Source organism: Adiantum capillus-veneris, chromosome 2 (genome assembly GCF_014529385.1).
Source record: "Adiantum capillus-veneris isolate H3 chromosome 2, ASM1452938v2, whole genome shotgun sequence".
NCBI lineage: Eukaryota > Viridiplantae > Streptophyta > Polypodiopsida > Polypodiales > Pteridaceae > Adiantum > Adiantum capillus-veneris.
The window spans coordinates 32,105,735-32,117,610 of NC_140932.1; the positions used below are offsets into that span (position 1 = coordinate 32,105,735).

Below are 11,876 nucleotides of genomic sequence, written 5' to 3' on the forward strand. Positions count from 1 at the left end.
ACCCCTTGTGATTCTCACAAACATCTACAAACACTTTCATTTTTGCAACTCTTCATAGGAAGGTTAGTTCTCCATCAACGGATGATGATAGGACTCTTGAGGTAGACACAAACGCCTCTATTTGTGATCTCATTGGTGAAATTTTATATAGATAAGACACTTACATATAGATTTCTAATGTCAAAAACACTAAACTATACAAAATTTGAAATTTTTGAAATTTGAGGGAGGTGCGAGAGATTAGTGCACACGAGAGAAGTGATTTTTTGCAACGTTCTCAAGAAGGGAAGGTCTAGAAAAGGTTTGCCTTTCCGGTTGCATGTGGGAAGACCACCTTAATTAGAAAAAGGAAAAAACATCAATTCTTCCGCGACTACCAGCTGAAAACTTGTCTCAGCCTTATTTGGCTGTTGTGTAGAAGAAGACGTCGTAAAAAGCTATCCCAAGAGACCTTAATTAAAGACGAGGAGAAAGACGTTGCTTTTATGTGACGCTCTCCTCTTCCTCCTCCTTCTCTCTCTCTCTCTCTCTCTCTCTCATGGAGTTGCCATGGCAGCGGAGGCTGGCGTTGACGGTGAGAAAGTGGCTGGTGGTACGCAGCGACGGCTCCATCAACCGGCGGATGGCGAGCTTTCTGGATAAACCGGTACCGGCGCAGACAAAGCACGGCGTGTGTGCTCAGGACGTGGTCATCGACGACAGCACTGGTGTCTGGGTGCGAGTCTTCAGACCAGCGGAGGAGGGCTCCGGCCAACAGCGGCCGGTCATGTTCTACTTCCACGGCGGGGGTTTCACCATGTTTTCTGCCAACTCGCAGTTCGCCGACTGGTTTGGCAGGTACTTGAGCTGCACATATGAAGCAATTGTGGTGTCTGTGGACTACAGGAAGGCGCCAGAGCACCGGTATCCGGCGGCGTATGAGGACTGTCAGGCGGCGCTGAGGTGGGCGGTGGGGCATCTAGAGGGAGGGGACTTGTCACGGTGCTTTCTGGTGGGGGAAAGCGCAGGGGGGAACATAGTGCATCACGTGGCCTGCCGGGCGGCCGCGGATCCGGCGTTGGAGGGGAGGCTGAAGGTGGTGGGCAACGTGGCGCTCTTCCCGTTTTTTGGCGGGGAGAAGAGAACGGAGGGGGAGCTACAGCTGGAGAACGCTCCCATGCTAAACTACATCATGACCGACAGCGCTTGGCGAGCCTTCCTGCCGGCTGGCGCCGACCGGGATCACTCGGCTGCCAACGTGCTCGCGCCGGGGGCGCCGGACCTGAGGAGCATCCCCCTTGCGCCCAGTTTCGTCTGTGCAGGCGAGTTCGACTGCCTGAAAGACCATCAGGTCCGGTACGCCGAGGCGTTACAGGAGCTGGGAAAGGAGGTCCAGTTTAAGATGTATACAGGTGGTATCCACTGCTTCCATGTCTTTCCGGAGCTCAAACTGACAGCCCAGCTCCTGTCCGACGTGCAGGGGTTCGTCCGCTCTCGCCTTTCTCACGAGTGACCAACCCTCGGTACGATTTCAAAACCTTTATTGAACTATATATATCTGCCCCTTGGGTCCCACTTACTTTTGGTAGTTATCAATTTGGTAATGGTTACCAATCCTTTTCCAACAATCGTGCTTTATTCTAAAGTAGGGAATTCGTCCTAATTTTGAATTGAATATTGAATATTAATTACACTATGGTTGAGAGATCCCTCTTTGTAGTTCCCAGTTTGGTTCTGGTTACCAATCCTTTTCAAGCCTTTGTATACCTTGTTACTCAACCGAGGGACTTAATCCAACAGAAAATTTAGGATTTAACTACTACTCACTATTGTGAGTACTTCAAAAGAAAAAAACAGATTGGCAGTTAATAAAACGGCTTCCCAACAAAAGCTTTTGCCACATAGGATCTAAATTATAAAGCATTAAACCCTCGAGACTGGCTCAAACTGCTCTTCTAGCTTTGCTATTTTGATGCCGATTTCCTTTGTTGCTTGTCACCTCAACCATTTCACTTTATCCTTCATCCTTTTGGGAGGGCCCCTACTCATAAACGGTTGCGCTAGAATCGTAGGCACATAATAAAAAGGAACAGTTCATATTAGTAGAACATGCCTTCAAATTTTCTCTGGCTCGTTAGAGCCAGCATTAATATCCGTACATTCATGTCGAAGAAGGATAAGAACCTTACTATGCATTCAAGGGGCTTTGAGTTTTTAAAATAAAACATCTTTATATATTCTTGTCATTCCAAAATGACTTCCATTGATGACAAGATTTTAAGCAATCACATTGAGATCCAAGGACCCCTTGATCAAAGCCCGGTTAGCCATACACGTGATTGGGACCTTGAGGTCCTGCCATAACTCCCTGAAGAACTTAGTGGTAAGCCTATCCCGAAACAGGTGTGCTGCTCGTAGCGTAAACACTGGTGTCCCATAACTATGATGTTGGTGGCATACAAAATCATTGCCAAGGCAGTCGCTCTCAAAATGGCCCCCCTCCTTGATATAGTCATCTCCCCTCAGCAACACGGGTTTATCAAAGGAAGGTCAATATATATGACAACATCTTGACAACAATGGTTGGCATTGAGTACGCGACCTTTACAAAGCAAGAGTGCATTCTGCTTCAGCTAGATCTAGACAAGGCTTTTGATAGGATTGTGTGGTCTTTCATTGAAGATGTCACGAAATCACTGGGCTTTGGGCCACACCTCTGTCAGCTTGTACACACTCGGGGTGTGGGTAGTCGTTCGTAGCTCTTATTCAATGATTGAATTGTGGGCTTCTTTGAAGCCTAAAGATCGATCAAGCAAGGATGACCCCTGGCCTCTCTTCTCTTTGCTATTGGGTGGCATCCTCTGATAATGATGCTCGAAGATGCTGCTGAGCGGGGGAAATACAAGGATTAACTTTGTCTGGTAACAACCAGCTCCTGGCCAAGATGTTTGCTAACGACTCCCTCCTCTTCTCGAAAGCCTGCCCTCAGGTGCTCAGGAAGGCCCTTGAGATTGTGCAATCATTTGCTGTGGCTTAAGGGTCGAAGTGTAGTATTGACAAGTCTAGACTGATCTCCCTAATGAAAAACGACTCATTCGACCCATCGGTCTGATAAGGGGAGATTGTGTCTAAATGTAGGATTTTTTGGCATTTGGGGGCCTTCGTTGGGGTGGACGTTACTCATAAGCAAAGGTTCTAGTGGGTCCTTGAGAAGATCCAGAGGAAAATGAGAAGGTTGGGGTATGTGTTGCTAGTCAGGTCAGAGTGATCAATTCATTTATGCTTCACTATATTGTCTTCACCAACCCACTCCTCAAAATAGCCAAATGTAACTAGGAGGAGTTTTTAAAACCAGTTAAAAGATTCTTATGGAGGAACAATACTAAAGCCTCGGCGCCATGGCAATGGGCAAAGTGGGAAGGTATTGCTTGACCATTGGTCCAATGTGGCCTTGGAATTCTTAACCCAATTGTTCTTGTTGAGGCCCTATGTGCCAAGTTTGTGGTATCAATCGCAAATCAAGACCAGTCTTGGGCTATCATGACCAAGGATATGATTGACAAGGCAAAACTTTTCTCTAAAGGTGGTTAGTGGAAAGGGATCGAGGTGCACAACAAACTTTTAGCCCCGGGGTGGGCTAGCTTAAGACTAAGTGGCCACGAGAGAATTGGTGCGAAAGTGCTCTCGAGCAATTGGAGTACTCAAGTGGGGTGAATTAACCAGGTACTTCTAGAACTCCATCTCGCATTGGTCCCCTTGGCTGTCTAAAGCTACTGGGGTTACCTTGAACCCTTATTGGAGAGAAATTGCAAGGAAGACGAACAACAAAGGACTTCAACGGCTGTGCCACTTCTAGGATAGGAATAGCAACTGCTGGAAGTCCTTTGACCAGGTGGTTGACCAATTTCAACTCAGTGGCACTGAGAATCTTCTTGGCAACAGGGTTGTAGAAGGCCTGGACCGTGTTCTATCTGATCGAGCCCCGCGTAATAATAAGCTACTAGGTTCTTGTAACTAAGTTCAGTTGTAACTCTCTGTCCCTTAAGGCTCGGCCTGAGCTTGAGGCTAATTTGTATATCTGTTGGTTACTATATAATAAAATCACTCACAATTGTGGGTTTTAAGCAATCAAATGAGATAGTCACCCTTTCATAAATACCTATAGCCCATAGATTCAAGGAATATCCCTCTACATACACACCACCATGAATTTCAACTCAGTGGCACTGAGAATCTACTTGGCAACAGGGTTGTAGAAGGCTTGGACCGTGTTCTATCTGATCGAGCTCCGCGTAATAATAAGCTACTAGGTTCTTGTAACTAAGTTCAGTTGTAACTCTCTGTCCCTTAAGGCTCGGCCTGAGCTTGAGGCTAATTTGTTGGTTACTATATAATACAATCACTCACAATTGTGGGTTTTGCCAAAATAAAATAAAATATTTTAAGCAATCAAATGAGATAGTCACCCTTTCATAAATACCTATAGCCCATAGGTTCAAGGAATATTCATAAAATCCCTCTACATACACACCACCATGAACTAAAAGACCCATATTCTTTCATAAACCTGTAGCTTTCTTTAAGACTCTCCATTTTAAATCCCTCCTAAGTATGTAATTCTGCAACTCTTTGAAGTAAAAAAAAACCCTCTTATTGTACATATTTTGAGGTGGACTTCCCCTTCCCCCACCCCCGGGCACGGGGATATAGCATACTCCTCAAAACCCCATCAACTCCTTTTTGATGCATCATGCTCTCTAATGTTGACATATTTCATTATACTCCTTGTGATCGCATGCCTTTGTTTAGAAGCGAGTGCAAATGCCACACAAGCTACAATAGGTGGTTTCATCATGATATGGTATCATACAGACTAAAGTATCTTCCCCTCAAACAAAGAATCACTACAAATTCTATCAGTAGGTTATTGTAATCACTGTAAGGGTCAGGTATCGTACAAACATTCTTGTTTTCGTCTTCGTCCTCTTCCTCTTCTACATTGATGCTACCTTTTTCCTTGCTGCTACTACTGCTATTGTGACACTTTGATGGTGGATGTCTTTTGATGTCGCCACCGCTACAATGCATGTTCTTATAGTAGGTGTGCTGCACTCGTAACACTTCTTCTTATTTTATTTGACTTAGATGATGATGGATTTTTGGATGATAATGATGCAAGATATGCTGCTCCATTTGTAGTCTTCTTTGTTTGCTTCTTTTCTTCTTTATGAATTGCACTTATGACTTGCTACAGTGAAGGGGTGGGATCATTTTGCTTAAATACAATGACTATGCTGTCATAAGTGTTGGGTAGAGCACTCAAAAGCATAACTACTTTGTCTTCTTCTTGTATCTCGCACTCAATGGAAGCGAGTTATGTGATTATACCCATTAACCTATTTACTAAGCTAAAGATGTCCTTCCCTTGAAGCATAGTTAGCTTGCTTTGTTTTGCTTAGCACCAAAGGTTTCCTTTAAGAATATAGTTCATACCTGAAGTGCTATGGTGCAATCATTTGTGAAGTGCACATAATTATCATATAGGAAAGTGATAATTATATTTAGATCTTGCTCATCTTTTGTAGGCACCTGTGCAATTTGGGCTCTAGTGTCTATGCCTTTAGAAGTGGATGGCTCATTTGCTCTAGACTTGACAACATCTCAGAGCTGTAAATCATGAGGTATTCCCGTAGCTTCATTTGCCACATGTGAAAACCCTTCCTGTTGAATTTCTCAATCCCTTTGTGCCCCTAGTACAAAACTAGAGGGGTTGCCTCTCTACAATAGCACTATAGAGATATCATCCCCATGAATGAGAAATATAACATACATTTTGAATTTGGTGCCTTGGGTGCAAACATTTTAGCCTTTAATGTTTTAGGAGACGAGAGAAAGATCCACAAAGAGTAATATCCCTTTGATTGATTGCTTGAAGAAGCCTTTGAAGCCTTTAAACTTGCATGCTTTAAGTTCTTTGAATAGATCCCTTTTGAAACTAGAAGCCTTGATAGGTTGAAAGCTCTAAGGTCGAGGAGAGAGGGATAAGGCCCTTGGGTAGTGGCATCTACACATGAGAAGCCTTCTGCTTACAGAAACGACAGGCACCCAAAGTTGAATCTAATAGCGCCTCTTGTCTGGCTAAAATTCAAAAGAGGCACCTGCATGAATCTTTGTTTGCGGACCCACCCGTGCCATTAAGGGGAATTAAGCACTTGTTTGGAGTCCCCCATGGTGTACAAGCTTAAAATGATCTATTCGAACACATGACCAGCATGCCAAGAATACTTCACCATATTAGGCTAGAATATTGCTAGGTGCTTTGGTTGTTCCTCGACCCTATAGGGTTAATGCACACACAAAACTCACACATAGACCAAAAATTTGCGAGAGAGAGAGAGAGAGAGAGAGAGAGAGAGAGAGAGAGAGAGAGAGAGAGAGAGAGAGAGAGAGAGAGATATTAATGTATCATAAGAAGAATTGCTTAATGTATACCCTAATTATAATGCAATCATAACCTAAAATCCTTAATCAAACCATGAACTAACTATGGAAGGCAGTGGCTCAATGGACTTTCCCCATGAACTTTCCCTCACATAGTTTGATCAAAGGAATGATTAGAGAGTAGAGAAACTTAATGGACGTAATGTGATCATAAAGGTGCTAATCACTAATTAGCTCAAATACCAATTGTTATGGTTAGGGTTAGGGTTAAGGTGAAATAATTAGAGTAGCATTCATAATGAGATATTAGAGATAGCAATTAAACAATTCAAAAAGTGTAAAACCAATAGAAATAACTAGCAACACACTACTAGTTTGTGTAAAAGATGTGGCCACTAATACATGAGTAGCAAGGCTAGTGCAAGTGATAGTACAATGCCTACGTGCACATCTCAAGGGCCAAGAGACATCTCCTCAAAGGGCAAAGGTCAAACTCCATACATAGCTTCCAAAGGGCACTCTACTGGCTCTTTATGCAACTCATCTAAGCCCACATGCCATCACATGGTTTTCTGCGCTGGGATGCTGACAAAACTGGAGATGGTACACACCAATATGTTGTGGCATTGGCCAAAGGCCACATATCCAACATAGCACGACCCTTAGTTTAGAACCTTCTTATGTGTCTTTTGATACATTCATCCAGTTTTATACATACGGTTGCAAATTCATCATCGTGACTTCTCTCAACATCCTCTTCTTGGCTTCCAAATCAACTTTCTACACCATTTTAATCCACAAATGCGTAACCAACTACACACGACTTGTTAATGATTCTTTTAAAATCTCCATCAAAGTACACAATACCCTCTACATCCTTGAGCTCTTCATGCCTAGATGGATATTTCTTTCTAAATGTCTCTTTAAATGATTCTTGACATCAATCTCTTTAAAAGTACATATCACCCATATTTGCTCTGAATCTAGCCTCTTTTATGAAGCTCAATCACAAGGGGATACTTTACTAGATGAGGCAACACTACATACGGAATGTAAACAAGGTAACACTTCATATATAAAACTCAAAACCAACTTCACTCTTTTATGCCACGATTGCTCATTGTTAGAATTGAGGAAATGGTCCTCATGTAGGATGATTCTTTACTTATTTTTTAAGACCAGTAATACTAGCATGCTCAATCATGCGAACATGGATACAAATCTTTTGCAATAAAGACTGCTACTCTTTAAACTTTTAAACATATTCTTTTGCACGATCAGTCTCCAGCCAAAGGGATCTCTTCGTGTAGCCTTTTGCAAAGGATATACATTTTTAGCAAGTGTAGACAAAAGCCTTTATAAAAACTTAAACTTTTGAAAAAAAATCTCATGAGCTCTTGTATACCGAGACTCCATGATAAGCAAACACTCTAGTTTTCTTGGATCTTTGATGCTACCCCATTGGTATTTACCTAATGACCAAGAGTATCACCCTAGCTCTTTTTAAGTTTTAGTTGGCTTCCCTCATTTGAGTGTGATATTGGAAAACATTCTAGGATACTTGTTAATGTGACATATCCCTCTCCATTTTGCAAAGGATATACATTTTTAGCAAGTACATTTTGCAAAGGATATACATTTTTGCATAGTAAGGTGGCCTTTTGCAAAGGATATACATTTTTAGCAAGTGTAAAAAAAAGCCTTTATGAAACCTAAACTTCTGAAAAAAATCTCATTAGCTCTTTTATAAGAGACTCCACGGTAAGCAGACACTCTAGTTTTCTTCCATCTTTGATGCTACCCCATTGGTACTTACCTAGTGAACAAGGGTATCACCCTAGCTCTTTTTAAGTCTTAGTTGGCTTCCCTCATTTTAGTGTGATATTGGAAAACATTCTAGGATACTTGTTGTAAAATAATGTGACATATCCCTCTCCATTTTGCCTTGCATATTCATTCACTTTATATTTGGTACATTTGGCGCATGATTAGCCCCATGATAGTTTTCATATCTCTTATCACCCTCTTCTTTGACATATTCCATAAGTACATCTATCTCAAGCTTCGAGATGTCTTCCTTTTCAACTCAATCAAGAGGTGGAACCTCTCTCAAGTTCAAACATATCTTGATCTTCTTCAAAACCAACAAGTACGAAGCCCAGATTTCCCCAGATCCTAATGAGGAGTTTGTAGTAAGGATAGATGACCATACCGTCGAGTTTGAAGAGGAGGTTGGGGCAAACAAACAAGACAACTTCTAGATGGACCAAAACGAGGTGCAATACCTCAAGATACAGGATCTTGATTCAATAGACAAATAGGAATTAGAGGTTGATACCCTAATTCCTAATAAGGTTGTGAAAGAAGGACCTCTTGTGCTCAAATTAGAAGGGTACGAGTTGATAGATACCAAACCTTTGAAACGTAAACCCATAGACAACCCTCGCTTGGAGTCTATTGTTGGGAAGCCAACAATGTCACAGATCTGAGTTGGACTACCCATGCCAAATGAGGATAATTGACACCCCCTTGAAGATAGTGTATATTTTAAAGATAAAGGAGAAGGGCTTAGCAGAACTACCGGTCCATCTCTTTAGGGATTGTAATAACAATGATTTGGTTATGGTGACTCCGAAGGAGATTGGGCAAACCTAATTCCAGGGAAATGTAATTGGGGAAGTGATTATGAGAACGGTACATGAAACTGAACAGAATGTAGGTCCAATTGATAGAGTCTATGATGGCATGTTCAATCAAAGAGGAAGCACAACCAAGGGTAGCAACCTCAATGATGGGAACAAGAGTAGATATGTAGAAACCACCTACAACTAGGAAAGAATGGGTGACACAAGGACAAGGAGAGGTCCACATGAGTCACATCTACCAGACAGCTAGTTTGAAGGTTTAATGGGAGAAACACCGACTAGAAGAGAGAGACCGGGTGCTAAGCATAGCCGTAGAGTGAGTCCAGTAGCAGACTTCCAAAAATGGGTCAAAGAATACAGTTGGTCAGGGGATCCGTATGACCATTTAGGGATCCTCAGATAGATTTTGAGAGCTGAACGTAGAATTGACTTCCATACACAATTTGTGGGATTTGGAATGACCTTAGAGGGCAAAGATTTAACTTGGTTCAAAACCATAACTCCTAGGACAATAGCCGACTTACTCACTTTGGCAATGAGATTTTGCTTGCTTGAAAATGGGAATCAAGCATAGTACGGTGGCCTTTTGCAAAGGATATACATTTTTAGCAAGTGTAGAAAAAAGCCTTTATGAAAACCTAAACTTTTGGAAAAAATCTCATTAGCTCTTTTATATAGAGACTCCATGATAAGGAGACATTCTAGTTTTCTTCGATCTTCGATGCTACCCCATTGGTACTTACCTAGTGAACAAGAGTATCACCCTAGCTCTCTTTAAGTCTTGGTTGGCTTCCCTCATTTTAGTGTGATATTGGAAAACATTCTAGGATACTTGTTGTAAAATAATGTGACATATCCCTCTCCATTTTGCCTTGCATATTCATTCACTCTATATTTGGTACATTTGGCGCATGATTAGCTCCATAATAGTTTTCATATCTCGTATCACCCTCTTCTTTGACATATTCCATAAGTACATCTATCTCAAAATTTAAAGATGTGCGTACAGATCAAGAAGACTCCTAGCCATAAAACTCATTATCTCAACTTGTCGATGATGTACTAGAGTAACTATCATACATGTCACAAGTAGATCATGATTCTTAATGTTGTATAGCTAGTTCATCAATAATTTTCAAAACTTTATATATCTTAGTACTATATATTATCCTTGTAACAAATCCTATTGTGACCTCATAGCAACCAACACCTTCCAGATATGATTGATATGCTCCAAGCCTTGCAAGTACAACAGGTATGTCTATTATAGCCCTTTTGTCACCAAATTTAAATTTTGGCAAGTTTAAATAACTTAAAATAATAAAAATTCATTATGATCACTTAAAGAGCTCAAATAAATGTCCGTTCTAATGTGGAAAATACTTTAAGGAACTTGAAATACTTTATGGGATCAAAACGTGTGTGAAACGACCTCCAAACCTTAATTTTGGCGTTCCGAGAGCAGGCAAGAACTATATGAGAACACCACCATGTGAAAGGACTGTTGTGATAAGTGCACAAGTTGCTTGTGATAAGAAAATCACCTCATAATTAGATTATGAAAGATGGCTTCAACGCAAAAAGTGAAAAAAAGAGGCCAAAAACTGGGGTGAAGGCTTGATGGGCAAGGCATCTGCTAGAGTTAACAAATGCCATTTCTTTACATTGTGCCAAATGTGTGTGTGTGTGTGTGTGTGTGTGTGTGTAGAGCCAACATGCTAGATTCATGGAGGTTACTTAGACTCATTGGAAGTTTCTTCTTTGGTTGCTTCTTCTTCTCTACTTGAATCTTTGGGGATTGCTTCAAAAGAAGTACCAAATTGCTATATAAGGATACCATTGGGCTCATCTTGTAGTGGAAAACAATTGACATAAATATGTTCAAAATGAGTAAAAGTTTTGTATCCCAATACTAAACATAAGGGGCAAAATTGGAAAAACTTATCAACTTGGGCATACAATGTACATACATGCCAAATATAGCTCATTGGTGAAATTATCATTTTCTAAGTGTTACAATATTGGGCACCTTTCTAATGTATATGGTTAGCATTACAATTGGGAGAGCTGAGCGTGTAATGGTTAATGACTATGCTATCTTTCAATTTAGTTTAATGGTGAATTGATCATGTGTAGATTGGAACATTGGAAACTGAGGAGAAGGAGTTGGCAATAAACCAATAATCCCTCAGCCATATGTTTTAGCACATTGGAGTTTGAAGATATTTTTTCAATAAGCCTACATGGCTCAGTTGTAAATAAATGGTGAGAACCAACCCCATAATGGTTCATGCGATAAGTGGTGAGAACCACACATAAAATCAAGTGTAAAAAGGGGCCTCTAATTTTTGGCAAGAATTTAGTTTTAATAAAAATTCAAATACCAAACTCCAAAAGGTGTGCAATGGAGTTTGGGGTTTAGAACTTTGAGCCATTGATTTGCAAGATTTTCTCTCTCCCTCTCTTATCCTATGCCATGTATTGCAATCTTGTTTACATCTTGCTCTTATAAGCTTTCACCATCTTTACTCGGTTTATGTGTATGTGTGTATGTGTAGATTATGCTGTTCTTTTCTACTTGTGTGTGTATACTTGAAAAGAGAGAGATGGTGAAAGGTTTGATAGGTGTGTGTGTGTGTGTGTGTGTGTGTGTGTGTGTGAAGATATTGAAGATTTTTTGCGATCATTTTATTGAAATTCTCATCAGTGGTATCAAAGCCTTGGTTTGAGGCAATGAGCTTTCAGTTTGTGAATACGAGGACTAAATTAGCAAACATCGGATTCAAGAAATTTGAGTTTTAATATAACTGT

At 40.9% G+C, this 11,876-nt stretch overlaps 1 pseudogene across 4 annotated transcripts; it reads left to right on the plus strand.

The window, feature by feature from the left end:
• Positions 1-294: 294 nt before the first annotated feature.
• On the plus strand, positions 295-11,499 carry LOC147462594 (putative carboxylesterase 18 pseudogene; annotated as a pseudogene). 4 transcript variants are annotated; one of them, XR_015184483.1, is made up of 4 exons: positions 295-1,502; positions 7,422-7,481; positions 10,266-10,320; positions 11,202-11,499. The product of XR_015184483.1 is annotated as a putative carboxylesterase 18 pseudogene, transcript variant X3 (transcript). The 4 variants fall into 4 exon arrangements; XR_015184484.1 differs by lacking the exon at positions 10,266-10,320; XR_015184481.1 differs by lacking the exon at positions 7,422-7,481.
• Positions 11,500-11,876: the final 377 nt, after the last annotated feature.